General features: G+C 39.4%; 1 pseudogene; it reads right to left on the bottom strand.

The window, feature by feature from the left end:
* The window catches only part of LOC108311052, a 22,822-nt pseudogene extending 15,297 nt beyond the window's left edge, over positions 1-7,525 (bottom strand).
* Positions 7,526-9,390: the final 1,865 nt, after the last annotated feature.

The raw sequence follows: 9,390 nt of genomic DNA, 5'->3' as shown, positions 1-9,390 counted from the left end.
CTGTCAATTCATCAGATTCATTCGCCATCCATCTTTGATCCCTAGCTAGTGAGGAGTTGTGAACCTTTGGAGGAGGAGAGGCATTATGGTTTTTGGTGTTTTCATCCTTTTCACACTGGTTTCTTACCATCTTAGTGGCTCTATCTGCCTGTGGTCTTTGTAGTTGGTGACTTTCGGATGGGGTCTCTGAGTGGATGTTCTGTTTGTTGATGATGAAGTTATTTCTGTTTCTTAGTTTTCATTCTAACAGTCAGGCCCCTCTGCTGTAGCACTGCTGGAGGTCCAGTCCGGACCCTGCTTGCCTGGGAATCACCCATGAGGGCAAGGATTGCTGCCAGTTTCTTCTTCTGTTATCTTCATCCCAGAAGGGTACCTGCCAGATGTCAGCCTGAGCTCTCCTTCATGAGGTGTCTCTTTGGGTATATGGGGGTTGGAGAGCTGCTTGAGGAGACAGTCTGTTCTTTATAGGAGCTCAAATGCTGTGCTGGGAGCTCCGTTGTTTCATGCAGAGCTGCTGGGCAGGTACTTTTAGTCTGCTGCAGTGGAACTCATAACCGCCTTTTTTCCCAGGTGTTCTGTCCTAGGAAGGTGGGCTTTATTTATAAGTTCCTGTCATGCTGCTGCCTTTTTTCATAGATGCTCTGCCCTGCATGGAGTAGTCTAGTCACAGTCTGTCAGCAGAGGTGTTGTTGAGCTGCCGCAGGCTCTGCCCAGCTGCTGTGTGAACTGCCTTAGTAGTAGGGGTCACCCTTTCCCCCTCGGAGCTGGACCATCCTGGGTCCAGCTGCGCTTGCTGGGAAACTCTCCATCCAGAGTGTTTCAGATTGCTTGTTTTGTGGGGGTGGTACCGGCAGAGACAGGGAGCCAGGCGATCTGGCCAGATCGCCTGGCTCCCTGTCTCTGCCCCCTCCCTTTCAGTTGAATGGGCAGCTCTGTCTCCCAGGTGTTCTAGGTGCCAGTTGAAATGGCCACCCACATTTGTGTGAGCTTCTGTGCCCCAACCCAGCACTGGCTGAAACCACCGTGCTGAAAACTTGTGGCGCTTTTCAGCCTGGGAATCTCCTGGTCTGTGGGCAGTGAAAATTTGTTTGGAAATACGGTAGGCACTCACCCTCTGTGTTGTTCTTGCTGGGACCTGCACTCCGGGGCTGTTCCTATTCGGCCATCTTGGATCCTCCCCCTGGAAATATCCTATCTTAACTTGAGAGTGAAAAGACACCTTCGTGGCTTGTAAAGAGTCATGAACACAAGTTACGTGAGGAACATGCTCGGTAGCAGACTAATGGGGAGCTTGTCGGTTAGGAGTGTGCTCTCAGTTCTTCCCTGGATTGGCACTGTAGCCTTAGTAGAGTCACTGAGCTACTCTGGGCCATCGTTTCAGAGTTTGAATTAGAAAAAAGAGATTTTTTTCCAGCTGTAAAATTCCATGATGTTTTTACTCCTCCAAGTCTTGCTCTATGTTCTGTATTCTTTCGAGAAAAAAGTCTTCATATTTTTAATATTTGCATTTAACTGTTTTTAATAAAACTTCTGTTTTCATGGGGGAAAAAAATCTATATTTCTTTGTGAACTATACCTGCAGGAAGCTTAGCTGTTTGAACTATGAGGCTGTAAAAAAGGCTCAGGAGTCCACCTGGTGGTTTCTTACCCTAAATGCAAAATAATGCGCAGAAAGAAAAAGGCTTGCAAACCCAGATAAGTACAGAAGTGATATAAATCTCGGGCAGATTTTCCTAAAATGTCTTGCCTATAGACTCACAGTGCATTAGTCTCCTTATCCAAGTCCAGGACTCTTCTATTTGTCTAATAAGATTGCCCTATTTCCCCACATATGGAAAAGAGACGTGCTTTCTGAAACATTTAATTGCTATTAGGGAAGCTTTGGTTTCCCCCTTCTCAGGAGAGGTGATTCTAGTACTGTACTTTCCCCCTCAGTACTGTGCTTTGATGCAACAGGATATTAATGTCTAGAATGAATTAGGTCTGGGAATTGACCAACAGTCTGGCCAGGGCCGCAGGTCAAATAGGCTAAGGTGGGAATCCAACCAAGTGAGGAAGGGAACAACAGAATAATTCACACGCTGTAGGTCGGCCAGGCAGACGGCTGCTCTCTTCATTCAAAAAGCACTTCATAGCAGTTCCTGCACGTGCGGAATTGCTCATCATGGTCTTTACAGACAACTCTGTGATAACTTATCTGATTGTATTGTAATCATTTAGGGCCATGTTGACCTTCCTCATTAGCCTGGAATCTGTGAGGGCAGGGACTGATTTCTCTCCACAGCCTTTGGATTGACCACAGTGCTTGGCACATCAAAGGCGACTCTACATTATTACACAAACACTCATGATGATTATTGTAACTGTTGCTGTTTCTGTGTTTACCATTATTATTTGAAGGAAAAAAATATCCAAATTACTGGTAAATCATGAATTTTAAATATCCCCCAAGCAAACATTTTAGAGAAAATACCCAGGGAAAAGGGATTTAGTTAGTTGATAAAATATTGTTTGATCTTACTCAAAACCACACTTACCTTTATTAAATAACACAACTTGGATTCTATCATCGATAAAAATATTGATAGAATATTTTCCTTTTCAGTTGTGTCATTGGGGTGATTGGCAGACATGTGCCGAGACTGACTTGTGTGTTCAGAAACTAGTGCTTTACAATGTAGTTTCCTGAAATCCAAGATTCAGTAATATTCTGTTATTCTCCTTAGTGGGTAGTGCCAGGAAGCCTGCTATGTGACATTACAAGCCTACCAGCGATTTTGAAACCTCACAAATTTATCTCTTCCTGTTGTTCTTTTTTATAGCTTTGTTAGATGCATCAAAATTATTTCCAGCACAAGGCTAACCTTCTCAGGGATACATATGTTTAAAATAAAAGGGATTAGGAACAAGCTTAACATCCTTCTCTTAAAAGTAGCATACATTCTTAGCATTAAAAAAAAAAAGCTGCCCATGACCCTTAAGAATATATAAGAATAGTCCTGTAAGAGCTTTTTCTTTCCTCATTTGTAAAATAATTTATACGTATGCACTCCTAATAAACATTTCACGTATGAAAGGCATTTCATGCCTTCAGTTTCTTCTTCTCAAGCACTTGTGTTTATAAGGACGCCGCTGTTGAGAGTAAATAATGATACACTTTTGGCCTTTATGATTCCAAACACCAGTAATGTCCTTTCCAGGGCCTTTTCACGATTTGTCTAATCCTCTATCGCCCTTACCATCTTAGGCTAGTTGCTGTTCGTGTCCACAAGAGATGAGCAGCAGTACCATTATAGGATTCCCTAACAAAAGACTTCCACGATCATTTTCTAGCATCTTGGAGATTGACAAGGTCCCCTCCTGTTTCCCAAGCCCATTTCCCCCCTTATTCCTGGTGATTTCTTTTCTTATACACCAGAAAGAAAGCACCTCGCTGAGTGGTGACCTCTCTCGCTACATGGATACCTGCTAGAAACAACAAACCTCACGTGTTAAAACTGCCCCTTGATGTGTTGCGGTTGGTGTGATGGTTCCTGTTTGATATACTGGGCTGCTTGGAGCTGCCTTTAAAAAAATCAATCCATATTAAAAATAAAAGTTCCTTTTGAAAATTACTCTTCTTATTTCTTTGGGGGGGTTGTGCCACAAACCAGCTAAAGTGCTGCAAAGTGTCATATAATGAAACCAACAGGACTCTAACAAGCCAGAGGAGGAGAAAATGTCTCGAGTAATTACAGTACTTTTCAGTTTTCAATCATGTTTCAGTTTATCAGCAATGTCTAGTTTGTTTTCTTGTTGAGAATACTGCAAACTTTAAAAATATTTATAAGATGGCAATTTAAATCTTTTGTCCAGTTTACTTCACATTGGCAAGACATACATATATATATATATATATATATATATATATGTATATATTTGTTTTAGAAAAGTATGAGAAATAATTGCCTATGAACTTATGTCACAGGGCATAACTTTTCATTCAAAGTTCATAATCTCCCTAAAACTTTATCTTCTATCTATTTACCAGTAATTTTTGCTGGTAGATTTTTCTGTTTCATTATGTCTGTAAGTCGATAATGTATGGCAAATTATTTGAGAAAAGGAATAAACAGTTTTAAAATACAGAATAGCCTTTAGAAAAACAAAATAATAATCAGAATTTTTTAGGGGATAAATAAACTTTTCCATTTGAGAGACTCCCTGGTTACATGTGTTTCTTCAGTATATATCTGTTTATCATGTGTATATAGGTGCATGCATATTTATATGCATAGTCTAAATATACATACCCACACTTTCTTCTTTAAAAAATATTTTTTATAATGTTCGTCACATGACTAGGTTCAACCATAAACATGCCAGGTGTGGTAGCTCATACCTCATTGATGAGGTGGTTCAGGCAAACAGCCAAATGAGAAAGGGTAACTAATGGTGAGCAGCTGTGTTGGTTTAAAGGGCCTGCTAAAGGATCTAACTTGAGCAAGGTTGTTGCAATGTTTTAACCACAGATAAACGTTTGGTTGGTTTTTCTTTCACAACCCAGTTAATATATGGGAACATGAACGCCACTCCTCCTGTAGACTCAAAGGATTAAGACAAATTTAGGGTAGGATTTGAAGAGTGTAGAAAAGCATATGTTCAGCCTTTACTTGAATAAAGGAATGTTCCTATCAGCCTAAGGAATTAAGTTTTGAAAAAGAAGAGCCTCATAATTGCACAAAGATTGATCAACTGTTTCTCAGATTTATGACTGGATTTAGGTGGCAATCAAGTCTCAACTCCTCCAACTGGCTCAAGGCCTTCCCTAAGCCAAACTCCCTGTACTGACTCCACCCAAGCACCTCCAGCTCCCTGCCGTGATCTGATTCAGATGAGCAAGATGCCTTTTTCGAGAAGCTGTGTTCAGTCTGTGTATCCTTTGCCTTGTGAATACACTTGTAAAATGTCTTTCCTGTTTTCCAACATTGTGGCTTCTGCTATGAGACCTTCTTAGGCATGGTGTGGTGTAAAGTGCATGGGCCCACCAAGTTGAACAGGTCTGGGTTTGAATTCTGGCTCAAATATTTACTTGCTACGTGACACTGAGGCTGGTTTATTCCTCTGAACTTGCCTCCCCTTCTGTAAACCAAGATAACAGTAGCTCCTGTTTTAATCAAGCCCCGCTGTAATAGTGCTAGCTATCATTTATAGGAAGTTTTTATGTGTTGATTAATCAAATCCTCACAGCAATCAAGAGTAATTATTTTAATGACCATTTTACAGATGAAAAAACTGAGGTTCAGAGAGATTGAGAAAATTGCCTTAAGCCACAGAGCTAGGATTTAAACCCAAAGTGTTTTGGTTTGTTTTAACAATTTCATGGCCAAATTTTTCCACTCTGTGTCATTATTTCTCTAACTTACCTTACCTTACAGAGCTTTGGTAAAGATTATAAATGAGATGTGTAAATTATTTAAAACATAATAGGCATTTAATAAAGTTTTGATTATTCAGTTCTTTTAGCCCACGTATGATTCGTCTGTAATATATATTTGATATTAGTTTTAGTCTTATAAAATTTTTTTTTTGGTTAATTTGTGGGCATATCTTACATTTCTGTGTGACTGATTTTACTCCTATACAAGGAGACTACTTGCGAGGTGTGATTTAGGGGAGATGCTTTGTAAAATTTCTGTGTGCTTTTTTTTGTTTGTTTGAGATGGAGTTTCACTCCTGTTGCCCAGGCTATAGTGCGGCACTGTAGTCTCGGCTCACTGCAAGCTGTGTCTTCCAGTTTCAAGCAATTCTTCTGCCTCAGCCTCCTGAGTAGTTGGGATTACAGGTGCCCGCCACCACGCCCGGCCAAATTTTGTATTTTTAGTAGAGACAGTGTTTCATCATGTTGGCCAGGCTGGTCTTGAACTCCTGACCTCGTGATTCGCCCGCCTTGGCCTCCCAAAGTGCTGGGATTACAGGCGCAAGTAGTGTAATGCCTTTTATTCTGTGATTAACATGGGGACTAACAATACAAAGTCTCCCACCTCACCAGGATACTTTGAACCAAATGTATTCATTCAAATTAATCTCTTTTGAGTATCCAATAAGCACTGGAAATGGTTTTAGACAATAGGCATGTGAGATAAATAAGATGGAGTCTCCTTTCAATCTGACAATTCCAGTTCGATGTGAGGAGGGGGACTAGTGACCTAGAGTTGCTGTCTGATGTAGTTGCCGTTATCCACATGTAGCTTTTGGGTGCTTGAAATGCAGCTAGTCTCTATTAAAAGGTACTGTAAGTATAAAATACACATCAGATTTCAAAGACAATATAAAAAAGTAAAATATCTCATTAATAATTTTTGTAATAATTATGTATGGAAATGATAATATTTTGTTTATATTGGATTAAATAAAATATATAATTTGAATGAATTTCATCTGTTTCATTTAATGTGGCAACTAGAAAATTTAATATTCCACTTATGGCTCACATTGTGGCTCACATTATATTTCTATGAGACAGTGTTGGCCTAGAGTAATTGGGGAGGGTGGAGATGAGTTAGAAATTACCATTTCTAAGTATTTCATTTTATAAAAATCAAATTATGCTGTTAATAACTGGTTTGTAACTGTGTTTTTCCCACTCAATAATATATGTAGATGTCATCCCATGGCTGGATGGTGCTTCGTTATATTCTGCCTGAGCCTGTGAACAGTTGTGGATTCGAATAGACTAGAAGAAGTAGCACTAGAACCATGTGGTATAGTATAGGATGCCACAGTTGGAGGATGTGCAGAAGTCCCTGAGGCCAGTGACTCTCGGGAGATGAAAAACCTGAAGGCCAGCAGCGATGGCTGCTGTTTCTTTTGGCTCTTTATTTTTTTAAGCTAACACTTGAGCATTGTTCAATACTGTGCTCTGAGCTAAGCATTGTCTCAGTAATCTTCATGACAACCTATGAGGTAGGCACTACTGTTTTTCTCTCTAACAGGTAAGGAAACAGACTTAGAAGCAGTCACATGGCTGGTAAAGTGACAGAGCTGGCACTTGACCAAATCTACTTGATTTCAGCCAGAGCTGTTACCATTTCACCAGAAGTCCCCAAGTTTTTAGATTTAATAAACTATTTTTTAAATGAAAAACAAAACAAAACAAAAAAAACTCCACAGAGTATCCACATCTTTTTTTTTTTTAAGCAATAACACAACAATTACTGCAACAGTGTCTACCACTGTCTCTTATAGCCATCATTTCATAAAGGCAAGAACATTTGAAAATAAGCAAATTAGTTTTACTTTTTAAAAAAACAGTGCCACTTTATTGCCCATATTGTTCAGACCTCACCATGGAGTGGTGAAAACAGGGGTGCAGCTCGGCATGGGGCTGGAACTGCGGTAAGGACCGCGCAGGATGGATGCTGTAGGAGCATCTCAGTGCCTGCAAAGCCAGCTGCTGAACCATGAGCAGGCTCAGAGGACCCCAGATTGCTGGAATCCTCCTCAAGTCCTTGCTATACTGCAAAAATGTGTCAGCCCTTGCCATGGTTGTCCTGTGTTGGGTGATGTACTTCATTGCATGGGTACTTTATTTTTTCAGGTCTGTGTACTTGGATTATTTATCATTCAACCCTGGAGATAGATATATGTATATTTTCCATCTTATTTGCTCTACAAGACTGTAAGGCATTGAGTGTGTTCTGATCCCTCCTTCACGTAGACTCCCTGGCCTTCAAGAAGCTGGCTCTATTGCACTGCCTTTGTATTTTGGAGCAGGCTGATGAGATGGACGTGCTACTTTGGCTGTCATTATGTCAACCCTGTTTTTTTACATATAGTTGGCATCTTCTTGCTCGGCTCTCCTTCGCCAGCCAAAGAATTCTAAGTACCAATTGTAAATACAATCCCTCTATGGCTTGATGCTTCATTAATCTGGAGGTTTTCTAGAGACTGTAGGATTAAGTTGGTATGTTACAGACGCTGTTATTCTTTTTCTAATACGTATACCATATTAGCACGTTGGCCTTATTCAAAGATTATTAAGTGGCAAGTGTCTTTCAAGAGTTTTTAGTTTCTCTGGGAACAAGCTGCAAATTTTATTATCAGTAAGCTTAGTGTGGCTGTTGTTTTTATGCTGACTTTGTTTAGAGAAGACTAATAATGACTTTGAACTAAGTAAAACAGCAATAGCAATTCACATTAAATGTCAGAGTCTCCACAGAATTTAGAATAAAATGCAAGTAAAAAGTTAAGGATCGGTGAGAAAAGGAGGAGCAGCATGAGAATGTGGCACTATGTCAGTACTGGTGAACGCTTCTTACGTTGCTAGGCTAAAGAGAGTCTACTGGAATGGAAATAAAAAGCTTTATTGTTAACTTTTATTAATTAGAAAATAAATTCTTGTTTTTACACTTTATGTTTTGATTTATAATATTTCAAATTAATTTTAGGTAATTGATTTCTTACAGGAGATCCCCTTCAATGGCACATTGGATATAATAAATGGTGAATGAGGCCAACATTTTAATCTTTCTCCATTTGGGAAATTGGAGTTCTAGTTCCCATTTTTCCATAACTGTTTTTTAATTGATGAAGGAAATTTTTCTTTTATCCCAGGGTTACTAACCTTCCTCAGCCTTTTGTGTATTCCCCAATCAAAAGGTTTTTGATTATCTAAAGAAATGACACCCACTGATCCGCCTTTATAGATCATTTTGTTACCTCTTTCAAAGCATCTTAACAGGTTGGGGAGCCCAGATTTACCCTCACAAAAGCCAGGCTGGTTGCTCCCTTTTGTAACCTCCTCCTCTAAGCAATTTATAACTTTCCCTTCAGTGCACAGCTGAATTGGTTATACTGGGATCCAAGGGCAGCTGTGGGGGGTCCTGGATTGTTTTCAGGGGTCATCAGAGGATCTTTCTAGAAAATTATGGTAGCACTGAAAATTCTCAGTGCCTGGAAGGGTGAAGAGAAAAACTTCTTTTTTTCAGTCCCTATTGATTTATGTTTGTTACTTAATCTTTTAAAATTATTTTCAACTGCTGGAAGTTTAGATTGTGTCCTGAGTTATCTTAGGTTTAGGGTAGCTGCATAATGAAAACTAGAGGAAAGATTAAAGTGAAGAGGATTGTTGAGGGGGGAAAGGTGGCCTTGGGACACAGCCTTGAAAGGGAAAGAGGAGGAGTTTTTAGAATCTTAAATTCTTAAAAGATTTTTTATTTTTAATTTTTGTTTAGAAATTTGGAATTCAAAATTGTAGGAATTGTTAGACAGAATGAAGATAAAGCTCATGCTGTTGATGAATTCAACTATGCAATGTAGCAATTCATTCATGCTCTTTTTTTTTCTATTACACAAATGATATACAAACACTTTTTGTAAATATCTTAAGCAAAACAGAAGCGTAGAGGT

Source organism: Cebus imitator, unplaced genomic scaffold, assembly GCF_001604975.1.
Source record: "Cebus imitator isolate Cc_AM_T3 unplaced genomic scaffold, Cebus_imitator-1.0 Scaffold111, whole genome shotgun sequence".
NCBI lineage: Eukaryota > Metazoa > Chordata > Mammalia > Primates > Cebidae > Cebus > Cebus imitator.
Note: the sequence above shows the minus strand (reverse complement) of the source record. Positions and strands in the feature narration are given on the sequence as shown.